At 43.4% G+C, this 13,729-nt stretch overlaps 1 protein-coding gene across 2 annotated transcripts in view; it reads right to left on the minus strand.

Annotated features, from left to right (window-relative positions):
* LOC106687365 (uncharacterized) overlaps positions 1-6,026 on the minus strand; it is a 155,517-nt gene extending 149,491 nt beyond the window's left edge. For both annotated transcript variants that reach the window (XM_067049991.1, XM_067049990.1), the window contains exon 1: positions 6,005-6,026. The gene's annotated coding sequence lies outside the window, so the exon portion shown is untranslated. The remainder of the gene's footprint in view (positions 1-6,004) is intronic.
* Between the last annotated feature and the right edge of the window lie 7,703 nt (positions 6,027-13,729).

Genomic DNA, 13,729 nt, shown 5'->3' on the forward strand with positions numbered 1-13,729 from the left:
CAGGCTATTCTGCCCAGGTCAAAACAACAATTTCTATGAAACATTAGGTAAAATATTTTTTTTTGTTAATAATAATTAATTGTTAATAATTAAACATATGTCGGATATACTTATTAACAAAAAAAATATATTTTACCTAATGCCAAAATCTTATCAGAAAAATCCTAATCCTTTCATTTTTCGAAGTAACTGACTTGGTTTTTGATCTCCTATTTCTAAATGTCTGACGATTTTTTAAATTTTTCTGTCCTCACTTTCTCGAAATATACTTAAACATCTACCCTTGGCGATAGTATATTTATTGTCCTCAGTAAATGAGGCAATGTCGTATATGTTTTTTATTATCTTATGGTCTAATTGACCGATTAGGTAATTAAATTTCGTACTTTCTTTTGTGATCGAACTGAGCTTTGGCCTGGCAAAACCAAATTTAGGGTTTATCTTTCCAAAACGATGAAAGTTTAATACAAACCTTATCAATGTTCTTTAAAGTCAAAGGTTCACTATTATTTTCCCGCATCATAACTAATTTCAGAAATCACTCGCACAGAGGACCAACACAAAACTGCTTTTACTTTCGAAAGAGGGCATTACGAATTTGTATTCTGCCGTTTGGACTCAAGAACGCGCCCATTACATTCCAGAGGTTGATTGACGAATTCTTGAGAGGGTTAGATGAAACAGTATGCCAGGTTTACATGGATGACTTCCTAGTATTTAGTAAATCAGATAAGAACCATATGAAGCACCTAAACAACGTGTTCAAGAGGATGCGAGACTTTGGACTGAAACTATCTCGGCAGAAGTCATTTCTTGGACAAAAATGGATAAATTTTTTAGTACATACCGTATCTCAGGCGAGGGGGGGAGGGTAGACCGGACGTGCAGAGGGTAGCGGACAGACATAGATGTACCGAAGAAGAGATGTGGGCCGGAGTGAATGGTGATCAACTCTTAATGGATACGGAGAAGCAACTGAAGAGAGGTAGACGCGAGACATTTTAAGGGGATGTGAGCAGAGTGGTGCCCGCACACTGCTGAATTATAACGTGAGAGTGCAGAACTACGGTCTAGCTATAATAGAGATAGGAGAAGTGAGATGCCTGGTGGACACCGGCAGTTCCAACACCATCGTGTGCCGGGAAACCCTCGAAAAGCTGTGTAGTAGAGAGAGGACAAACAAGATTCAGAAATGCCAATGTAAATTGATCATCCCAGGTGGCCCTTGTGAAGTAGAGGGGGAGGTAGAGATTGGGTTGACACGGTGGGGATTTAGTCGGGAAACCTTGCAGGTACATATGGTAGAAGTGTGCGAAGGAATACAAAGTAATTGTGGGATGTGACCTATTAGGGAAGGTGGGAGCTTGGGTTAGGAGTAGCAGGGGAAAATGCAGGGTTAAATTGGAAGGAAAAATCTACAAATGTCATTTTTCGCAAAAGAACGCGAGCGCGCAGGTGGGAGCAATCAATCAGGCCGAGGACTGGAGATGAAGCCTTAGGAGGGAATATGAAGATATTTTTTTTTAAAGAAGGGGACAAGCTTGAGACCACCGGAGGACGGTACCTGAGATCTAGCTAAAACAAGAGAAAGTGATATACGCGAAAGAGACTTGATACCCTCAGGCGCTACGTCACCACATCCAGGAAGAGCTTCACAGTTTAAAATACATGGGAATAATTATTGACAGTACTTCCCCGTACAATAGTCTGTTGTGGGCAGTGAGAAAGAAGACCGTGCCTGGCGAAACTACCGAAAAGAATAGGGTGGTAATAGATTACAGGAAGCTAAACGACAATACTGTAGATGAGAAGTATCCGATCCCCAGATTTGAAGATATTTTGGACAGGCTGAGCAGAGCTACGGCATTCAGCATTCTGGACTACCCTAAGGATCAACATAAGACGGCATTCAATATGACGACGATATGGTCGCAGCCAGGCGTGAAAAACGACCAGATCTGCAAAACGTTGAATAATGCATCTAAGCCTGGAGGAAAGTATGACCTGTACGTTGGGAATGAAACCGTTTGGGAGAATATCAAGCGGCTATAGCGCGATGAACACATAGGAATGGAGAGGACATTCACCCGATGCAAGCTGATGGTGGAAACCCTTCGGGAGGACGAACGGCAGAGAGAGGTGACTGTAGCATATCATCAGGGCAAAACAAATCACCGCGGAATCTCGGAAACCCTTCAAGCATTAAAGAGAAGGTACTTTTAGTGGGGGATGAAGAAGACCACCACAGAAGTTGTAGAAAACTGCGTAGTTTGTCTACGCACCAAGTATGCCAGACACCTAATTAAAGGGAAACAAGAGGAGACACCTACCGCAGATTCACCGTTCAACGATATACAGTTCGACACTTTCACATAGAGAGGATTTAAATGGATCACTATTCAGAAAGGCGGCAATGGCGCACCATTTGCAGAACAAGTCGTCGGAAGCAGTGTTGTCTTCGATTGTGGTTCCAATTCTACGGAGTTCCAGTGCGTATCTCATCAGATTCAGGCAGAGAATTCGACAATGCCATAATCCGAACATAAATGAAGGACCTGGACGCAACAAGGCATCTCAACTCACCAGGGCACCCCAAGAGCAGGGGAAGAATAGAGTGGCTTCATGGCACGCTGAGTGACCATCTTCGCTTATATCAGATCGATAAGGGATTTGAACCGGATGTAGCAATGCCTAAGGCTATAAAGGCATATAATCATTCCGTACACACCATTACGGGGTTTTCACCATTTGAGATCCTCTTTGCGCTACTAAGACACCGGCGGGACTATAATGGCACATCAGTGGACGGTGAGGAGATACACAACAATAATGTTGCTCGAAGAAAGTTATGGGTGAGGGCTCGAGGAAGAATGGAAAAGGAAAAAAACAGGAGAGAGAGCGAGGGAGACTTTAAAGGTCATAGACATAATGGGAGCGATCAAAATCAGGACGATCGTTTACAGAAAGTTGGTTAAAAAGATACTCTGATACGGGGGTTCACTCAGGGTGATAATTATTAGGGAATACAATATTGTTACAATAGAAATTATCAGTTAACCCAAAAAGAGAACTGCCTACATTGAAGAATTAAAATTTCCTGCAATGACAATATAAAAACTGAAGTGATCTCATACTAGATTAGATTACAGAAAATTTAGTTATTTATTAATTATAAATTAATTTATTATCAATTTTTTTTTTAAGATTGTTATTGATTTATGTAAATATTTTCTTTCTTCAACTTTTTCATTTACTGTATGAATTTTGTTTTAAATTTTATTCTTAGGTTTAATTATGTATTTAGCGTTTATTTAAGGGAGCTTGTGGTTTTTTGCAATGATATGTACATAGGATTTTTTTTATTGCAAATATTTTTTCTTTATTGTTTTTGTTTTCTATGTTATTATATTGTATAGTATTAGTTTACGAAGATCAACCGTAAACTGGTGGTGGAGGGGGGTTTGGTCTGAGTCATATGTTATTTCGATGTCAGCTGACTGTGGAGATCAGCTGATCGAATGTATAATAACAGATGTACTTAACCCAATAAAGCCAGTATGTTACAGCAGTCAATCAAGCGTGTCAGATCATATTCCTTCTTCTCTTTTTTAACATTTTTCTTTCGCTGATACTTATGTTATATACAACTTAAGTATCCTCCAGAGAAGACAGTGAAAAGGATATAAAATGACTCCCACGGGTTCAAGAAATAAACTGAGTTTAGCACCTCTATATATACATATCAATCAGCTGTTCGACCCGATCAGCTGATACGGCCTGTAAACTGTTATCGTCCTCAAGCTGTTAACTTTTATATAAGTTACGCGTTGGCGTAGAAAACTAACAAAAAAGGAAAAGGATGTCGGAAGAATATTCTCTCAATGTGTAAACAACATAACTTTATTTTGTTCAGTACCTCTATATATACATCTCGATCAGCTGATCTAGTCGATAATTGACCGTCTGTCAATTTAACGCCCCCAACAACCTCCTGATTCCTTCTTCATCATTCGGTACAGCCATCTTCTGCAGGGCTTCTACATTCTGGGCATCTGGTCGTGATTCTAGATTGTGGATCCATTCGTTTTCTTTGCGATAGTCGACCAGTACTCTATATTTTTCGCTGTTTTCTCCCGGCGCGTTCTTCTTTCTGACCGCCCCTAACGGACTATTATAGGGAGATGTGCTATCTACTATAATTCCTTGGCTCCGCAGATTTATCTATCTTCTCTCTAATTTGTTGACGGAGCGCTTTCGGGTACCGCCTCTCCTTCACATAGATAAATCTGTCTTCTTTCAGCGGAATCAGAATATAAGATTTTACATTTCCCTGTTACTCCCAGTACACCCCCTTCACTAAAAAATATGTCATCATATTCCTTCATTATATGGTCTTTCCTGTACCCTCCCTGATTAATAGCTCCTATTCTTGCTTCAGATTCTCCTACTAGTTGTTGGTAGATATATTTCTTCTTTCTGATCTTGATGTTGCACTTACATCTGTCATCTGTACCCTTTCGCCAACTTTCCCTAGCAGGTGAAACCCAGTAATCATTTAGTAGTCTCGGGATATTTTTCCTACTATATGTACTATTAGATGCTTCTCCTTAACCCCCCATTAACTTAATTCAATTTCCACTTCCCCCTCTATCCTGAAGGACATCCCCAGGATGATTAACTGGCATTGCCAGTAATGGACCAGGAGCGTCTTCTTTCCGCCATTCGTCATCTCCAGAGCATCTCTGCACGCAATGGTATTGGAACTCCCTGTGTCCACAAAGCATCTCCCGTCTCCTCTCGCTCGTATGATAGGCAGGCCGTTCTGACCTCGGAAAGATCCTCCTCCTCCTTACACACTAGGCATTCACCTCCATCGGTTCTACCTGGTTCGATTTGTGTCTTCGAAACATATAAGGACATGTTCTCGCTATATGTCCCTCTATTCCACATTTGAAACATCGGGTATGGGAGCACTGAGCCATCAAGTGCCCTATCTTTCCGTATCCATGGCATTCTCGGTCCTCTCGGCGCCCGCTACTTCTTGGTTTTAGTTAGCCCATTCTTCTCTTCAGGTTTCTTATCCTCTATTTCCCACTTTCCTGGTTCTCTCTTCTTCTCGAAGGAACTGAATTATTCTTCGGGCGATTGTAACTAACTGTCGTCCAGCTGGTTTCTTCTATGTCCATTCTTGATTCTTCTTCCCTAGCGCTTGCTTCTATGAGGTCTTAAGCAAGTTCCACAAACGAGCGCTCTTTTGGAAGTCCTCCCTTTTTCCTCAGCTCTCTTGCCAACTGAATCTTTAGTACGATGGATAGGAATTACAAACGACCTTGTACCTTGATTTTTCCATCATCTCGCTGAGATTATGTTGATTTCTATTTAAGCGTGACAGGAGTTCCGAACATATTGCCTACTAGACTGTCTTGATTTTTTCGTCTCCCTGATCATCATAAATATCCCTCCTCTGGGGCCCATCGATCTCCGAACGCCTTTTTCAACCTATTCTTAATTATGGGGCATGGTGTTTCTTCATCGGCCTGCATTTGGTTTAAAATACTCCTCTTTATTCAGTGAGTCAGTATCTCCTTTATTTAGTAGTTCTTCCGCTACCTTAGTTTCTATTCTTGATATCAGTCGGTCGCCTCCTTTGAGAAAATAGTTCAACTCACTAATTTCTCCAGTAAACCTTTCTAAATCTGAAATAGCATTCCACAGGTCCTGTGAGCTTGCTGTTCGAATTTTCATTCATTCGATAGCATATTTGCTCTGCAGTCAATGTCATCCTTAAATACTTATTTGAAATTACGATGTTTAGCAAATATGACAAAGAGAGAGAAAAAACATATTTTTGTTTTTAAATTTAAAAAATAACTTTCAGCCTATATGCCTCAGGCCACTCGTCTTAGGTTTCGGCACAATTTACGTAATGGCGTAGAAAAATTAATAAAAAAGGAAAAGGATGTCGGAAAAATAATCTCTCAATGCGTAAACAAGACTGACTTACCAACCTGTAGCTGCAATAAACCTGGTGATGGAGCTGTAGCAATCAGCGAGCACGAAGTGCCGCTGTAACCCGCCAGGGGCAAGCACTACAAGCGTCACAGAAGCTAAGCAATTGTATATAATGTTATTATTATAAAAATACGATATCTTGTACAAATGTATATATGTTAATATATAATGTGTAAGAATGTTAATTATAAAATAAAAAGAGATTGAGCAAAAAGAGTCTACGGAACTATCTCAAGTAGAGTTAAAAGAGTGAATTCTCAGTGATAACCGACCACATGAGCCCTTTAATTGCCACCGAGATTGATCCGTGAAATCAAGCCTTTTTCCAGGTCTAGTCATAGCACTGGTGGTGTACACTCTATTTGAGATAGAGAAGTTCATTGCCAATCTATTCTCACAAGAGTTATTTTTTAGTACGCTCACCTTAGACGATGGCCTATCTCCTCTTCCTTTCTCCAGCAATCCGTCCGCTTCATCTCGGCAACTAGTAAGCTGGTTCCTATCTTGACAGTTCTAGTCCGTCCGCTTCATCTCGGCAATTAGAACTGTTACTCTACCTCAGACTCTCTCACCTAGACCTCCTCTACCTAAGTCAGTGTACAGAGCTCATCCCCTGGCACGCCCTTTCTTTCTTACCTATTAATGAATACGCCTTGTCGTGGGCCTTCTGTAAATTGTATAATCAGGCTGGAGAACCGCCTAAGACCAGAAAACCCCGACAGAGCCATTACAAGCAGTCTGCAGGAGTATTCTCAATTAAATTCAAGCAGATGAAGAGATACCCTGGACAGTGATCAAGGCGAGATTGAAGAAGGCATTTGGAGGAGGTCGGCGGGCCCCGGAGGAGGACATATTTACGATGATCAGGGAGACCATGAAACCGGGACAGTCTAGTGGGCAGTATGCCACGTAATTTCTTACACACTACAACAGAATCGCTGATAAACTCATCTAAATGATGGAGAAAATCGAGGTACAGTGTCAGATGTAATTTCTCTCCAATACAAAGATTAAATTGGCAAAAGAGCTAGGGAAGAACGGACGCTTCTTCATAGAATGTGACCAGGAGCTAATACACATGCCCCCGGGAACAGGAGGCCCAAATCGAAGTAGAAGAGCCGGGTGGACTCGGATCGAATATAGTCGGCCTAGGACTACTCCGCCACCCTGGAGAAGAAGAGAGCACAAGGTAAGCAAAACCAAGAACCAGTACCCGGTAAGAGGACCGAAACTAATATGGACGCAGCCCAACTTGCACCTATTGGCTCAATGTCCCCGAACTCGGTGCTTTGAGTGTGGAAACGAGGGACACATAGCTAGACAATGTCTCTTTGTATACCATAGGCAGGGATCGGGTCAGGTGTAAATTAATCACCCTGGGTGGCCGTTGAGGGGGAGATGGAAATAACGTTAACCCGGTGGGGATTTAGAAGGGAGAACTTGCCAGTACAAATCGTAGGGAGTATACCGAGGAAATTAAAATTATAGTGGTGTGTGACCTGCTAGGAAAGGTGGGTGCTTGGGTTAATAATAAAGAATATCAAGGGGAACTGGAGGATTAAGTTGGGGGGTAAAATGTACAAATGTCATCGACTGAGAGAAACCGAGGGAATACGGGTCGCAGTAATCAAGCAGGCTGAGGACTGGAGACAGAGGCTCAAGAAGGAACATGAAGGTATTTCTTTTTAAAGCACGAGACATGCTCTAAGCAACCGGGAAGACGGTCCATGAGATCACACCTAAACAAGATAAGGTCACTTATGAGAAAGAGATGAGGTACCAGCAGGCGTTACGTCACCATATCAGGGAAGAACTCAAATGTTTAATACATCAGGGAATAATTATTGATAGTACATCCCTGCAAAATAGTCCATTGTGGGAAGTAAAGAAGAAGAGCGCGCCTGGTGAAATGTATGGTACCGAAAAGTACAGGAAGTTCAACGAGAATACCATTAGAAGTATCCGATCCCCAGATTTGAAGACATTTTGGACAGGCTGAGCGGAGCAACAGTATTCAGCACATTGGACTTATGCAAGCCCGGATTTCATCAAATGAAATACACCCTAAGGATCAGCATAAGACGGCATTCAAATTCGAAAGGGGCGACTACGAATTAATAAGGATGCCGTTTGGTCTCGAAAATACTCCTATGACCTTCCAGCAACCAATGGACGAATTTTTAAGAGGAAATGACGAATCCGTATGTCAGATATATAAGGATGATCTACTAGTGTTCAGTAAGAACGAGGATGATCAACATCTACACAGCGTTTTCCATAGAATCAGACAATTTGAGGTCAAACTGTCTGGAGACAAATCATCACTGGGGCAGGTACAAATTAATTTTTTGGGCCACATGATTTTCAGGAAGGGAGTGAAATCCGATGCAGATAAAGTCGCGGCTATACGGAAGATGACCTTGTCCAGAGATGTGAAGGGAGTTTGCAAGTTGATGGGAAGTTTAATCTATTACAGGAGATTTGTGATAGAAATGGCAGAATACCTCGTCCCACTTAACAATCTATTGAAGAAAGACCAGTAAGTGATGATAATGTTAATAGTAGAAAACTACATCAGGCGGTGTATGGAGAAGCTGCAGCGGAAGCTGGTGTTTGCGTTTCCAGATTTTACTCGCCAATACACTATCGCGAGTGAGTACGCGCTGGGGGTGGTGTTGTCGAAGGAGGAGATCGCCCTTTGCGTACACCAGTAGACGCCTGAACGAGATCTCTTGGGAATAGAGTGTGGCCACTTTAAGCTCTATGTGTTAAAAGGAAGGGTTAGAGTACACATTGACCACAGGCCCCTGTAATGGGTGGGGAAATTGAAAGAGTCTTCGGCCAGGATTACGTGTTGAAAGAACCTTCTGGGATAGTATAATATGGAAAGCTTGCATAAACCTGGAAAAGAAAATGTAGTAGCTGTTTGGTTGTCACGAGCAATAACAGTAAATACTGGACAGGAAGAGGCTGGGGAAACGTGTAGTATGATGAGACATTTTCTCCGAGAATGGACATCTAGAGAGGAAGAACAGGATGAAGGACAAGAAGATGATACGGAAGAATCTCGAATAACAAGAGTTCGGCAGAAGAAAGACCAGAAGACATAGAGATATTCGTCCGCTGCAAACTGATGGTGGAAACCCATTTGGAAAAAGAACAACAACGAAAAGTCACTGGAGTGCATCATCAGAGTAAGACTAATCATTGTGGAATCCCTGAGACTAAGCATTAAAGAGAAGATCCTTTGGTGGAGGATAAGGAAGACTATATCGGATTTTATAGAAAGCTGCGAGGTTTGTTTATGCACAAAATACGACAGATATTCGCCTAAAGGAAGACAGGAGAAGACACCTACCACAGATGCACCACTGAAATATTTACAAATTGACACATTTACATGGTAGGGGTACAAATGATTGACCTCTTCAGTAAGGCGGCAATGGCACAGCAGGTGTAGGACAGGTCTTCGAAAGCAGTATTGGCACCTCTCCGCTTGTGTTTCAATTCTACGGAGTTCCGGAGCGCATCTCATCAGATTCTGGCAGAGAATTTGACAATGCCACGAATCGAAAGGAAATGAATGGCCTTGACGTCATATGGCATCTCAAAAAACCAATGCACCCCAAGAGTAGAGGAAGCATAGAGCGGCTTCATGGCACGTAGAGTGACCATCTTCGATTATATCAGGTCGATTAGAACCAGACGTTTCTATGCCTAAGGCAATAGCGGTATATAAAACTTCTGTTCTATAAAACCGAAACTTCTGTGAACTCGCTTAGTGTTCGTTTCTTCTCTTAGGTACTTTTTTCTCACCCATAATCTGGGAATCCTGAATAGATACTGACAACGTCTCTGGAAGGCGGTGTTGGACCCAGAAAAATTCGTCAGAGAGACCAGAGAATCCAATCATTTTTGTAAAAGGTGGCGGTCGCCTAATGGGGCGAATAGATGCGAAGATATCGGAAAATCTAAAGACAGCGAGGATGCAAAAGCACTGAAAGCAACGGTGGTTTGCCGAGTACAATGAAATATCTTGAATCATATTCAGGCGGATGAAGAGACCCCATGGAGGGTCATTAAAGAGAGATTAAAGAAGGTATTCGGAGGAGGACGGTGGAGCCCAGAGGAGGACATATTCATTTTGATCAGAGAAACGTAAAAATCGATACAGTCTAGTAGGCAGTATGTCGCCGAACTCCTGGCACGCTATAACAGATTCGCAGATTAACGCAGCGAGATGATGGAAACAATCCAAGTCAACGAACAGGGTCGGATGCAATTCGTATCCATGGTACTGAAGATTAAGTTGACAAAAGATCTGGGGAAGAAGGAGGAAATGCCGAGAGACAGCAAGTTTGTTGAATGTGCTTAAGATCTTATAGAGACAAGCGCTACGGAGGTGGAGGCACGAATGGAAGTTGACAAGATAGGGTGGAGGGATTGAAGGGGTGGAAACGGATAGGATATCAAAGGCCAAGAATCATGTCTAACCCTTGGAGAAAGAGAGAGTAACCAGGAAAATACAGCGAGCCAAGCAAACCCAGAAACAATGGTCGGCCGGAAGACCGCAAGTGTCATGGTTGCGGGAAGGTTGGGCATCTAATGGCGCATTGCCCGCGCACGAGATGCTTCGAATGTGGGGCAGAGGGACATATAGCCCGACAGTGTCCCTATATGTATCGGTGGAGGAAGCAGAATCAGCCTGAACCTATGGAGATCAACGCACAGAGATTACAGAGGAGGAAAATCTCTCGAAGGACGAATGGATCCGCGAGTGAAACCACGGAATTGTCCGAGACCCTGGGGACTGAAAATGAAGCAGGAGACTCTCCGTTCTGAGAGAACGGTCAGCATGACAAAGGAGGACTAGGAGAAGAACCGGAGAGACCACTCCTCACCTAGCATACCTGAGGGATAGGGTGACTATCACTTAATGGAGGATGCTACGAAGTATGATGTGAAGAGGCAGGGGCTGGGAGAGGATCGGCGGGACCCCGAACCTTAGGAAGAAGTTCCTGCGGGAGGAGTCGCTTGAGGAGTGGAATGGACGGTGGCGGACAAGCGAAAAGGGTGCGACGCTGAGGAAATTCTTCCCCACCGTCCACTCAAGATTGAGAGCAGGTTGGGTCATCCCAGACTATTGGGTCTCGCATATCCTGACAGGACACGGAGGATTCCGGGGAAAGCTGCAAAGCTTCGGAAAGAACATCGACCCCCGGTGCCCGACGTGTGGGGTCCCTGAAAACGCAGAGCACGTGGTATTGGACTGCACCGCGATGGAAGGACACCGTGCCAGGTTGTCGAGAAAAAGCGGGATCTTTCCCTCGCCGAGTTGGACTTCCCTCTGCTGATGGAGGAGGATAACTACCCGTACTTCAGGGTATTCATCTACGAGTGGAGGGTGCGGGTGTGGACCAGGCGTGTTGGACGTACCGGACGGATGCTGGTGGATAAGGTGTAGCCCCATCTTAAGGCACTCAATCGAGTGCTGTGCTGCACCACGTTTTTAAAATAATTGTACCCTAAAATTAAATAATGTTCCACCAAATAATTTTGTAAATATTTATTAAAATAAAGATCAAAAAAGAAAAAAAGAGATGTTTATTGGCAGCAGTGGCATGCGCAATCCTAACGCAATACCCCACTGTAGCAGAACCCCGAATGGCAGCTATGCCAGTAAGGGGAAAAAAAAATTTTTTTTGGGGCATACTATCTCCTGGAAAGGTGTGAAACTAGACATCCAGAAGTTGTTGGCTTTACAAAGGTTGGCGGTACCAATAGACGTGAAGGGAATTCGGTGATTACTAGGGGCATTACATTAGGTTTGCTCTGGATATGGCAGAGTACATTGTGCCCCTCAATAATTTGTTAAAGAAAAGAAGAACGATAGTAATAACACAAAAAATAGCACATAATATCTCGAAATGCAATGAGCAGCTTCAAGGGGAAACAGTTTCTGAATTTCCCGACGTCGATAAACAGTTTACGCTCACAACGAGTGCATGCTCTAGGAGCGGTGTTGGCACAGGAGACTGTAGAGGGTGAGTGTCTTGTAGCCTATGCCAGTCGGCGTCTTACAGAAGCGAAAGCCAGACACAGCGCCTTAGAACGGGAATTACTACGAAGCGTGTGAGCAGTGGAGCATTTCTGGCCCTATGTATTCGGAAGGCGTTTTAGGGTCCATACAGATTATAGATCGTTGCAGTGGGTAGGAAAATTGAGTGAGTCATCCGCGTGCATCACCAGATGGAAGGAGATCCTCAACGAGTATAATATGGACATCACATACAAGCCTGGTAAAGACAATGTTGTTGCTGACGGGCTCTCAAGGGCAATAATGGTCAATGCGAATGAGGATAATCAGGGAGAACCATCTGGACATGATAGACAGTTCTTGAGAGACTGGACCCCAGAAAAAGAAAAACAACCAGGCAAAGAATAATCGGAAAACAGAGAAAGAGACATCCGAAGATGAAGACTCAACTGTGGAAAGACCAAACGAGATGGAAGTTCAATTCCTTCCATCTCGGTAAGTCTTTCCATCCATAAATCATTAATGAAAAACGTCGCCAAAGCTTATGGAAAACTAGAACCTCGGGGCTACTGAAGATGGAGTATGGGAAATACGGCAGCAGTAATATTGTGACTGTATGGTCACAGCCTAGTCGTGTATCCAGTGTTAATATCCCTACGCACGTGGTTCCAGTTTTACTTTTGCTTCTGGCTTCTGATGCTTCTGAGGTTTCACTAGAGGACTCTCTAGGTCTATAGTCCTCACGTCTTTTCCGCCGTATCCGCTGGAAATTTATTTCCATCGGTTCACCTGGTCCCGTATCTGCCCTTCTGTAGATATAAGGGCACTGTCGTGCTATGTGGCTTTCATTGCCGCACTCAAAGCACCTAGTGCGGGGGCATTGGGCCACCAGGTGTCCTACTTTTCCGCACCCATGGCACTTCCTGTCTTCTTTCCCTCCTCCGTTGCGTATTCTGCCCTGGTTCGGGCGCCTTTCTCGACCCGTGCCTCTGTCTTTACCACTATCTCTGGGTCCTCTTCTCTTCCATGGTGATGATGGATTCCTTGTGCGGTGGTACGGTACTCTGTTCTATCCTTACATCCTCCTCTCTAGCGCTCGCGTCGATCATATCTTGATCACATTCCACGAAAGTGCGGTCCCGTGGTAAACCTTCCCTTTTATTCGTCTCCTTAGCTAGTTGCACCTTCAATATAGAGTCTGGCTCACATCCATCTGATTCCTGTCAGAAGACTCGAGAGACTCCAGCTAAATGCGTACTCTGTGGGAAAGAAGGTCATCCTGCTAACTACAAAGGTTGCGAAATATACAAAAATATGCAACGCCAAAAAACCACAAATTCTGCATTAAAAGAGTTCAATCAAAACAAAGTGGTTCTAGGAGAAGAACTTGCAGGCCCATCAACGAGCGACGTGGAACATCGTACCCCGGTCAACAATCGCTTACAACAACCCATCAACCAGAAGACAGCCTTTTATTAAATACGCAGAAGTAATTCGTTGAGTTCAGGCGCCTCAAGCTTCGATCAGATGAAGAAAAAACTCAAATGTTCGGCGAACACATCTTCAAAACTTTTAACCCCCATCCTGATATCCTTAATCCAACCGATCTTAAACATGTTGAAGCAGAGATTACAATTCCACTCTAAACGATCCTTCCTCCTAATGCCTCTCATCCCTCAG

This window comes from Halyomorpha halys, unplaced genomic scaffold (genome assembly GCF_000696795.3).
Source record: "Halyomorpha halys isolate HHAL.00 unplaced genomic scaffold, Hhal_1.1 Scaffold950.1, whole genome shotgun sequence".
Taxonomy (NCBI): domain Eukaryota; kingdom Metazoa; phylum Arthropoda; class Insecta; order Hemiptera; family Pentatomidae; genus Halyomorpha; species Halyomorpha halys.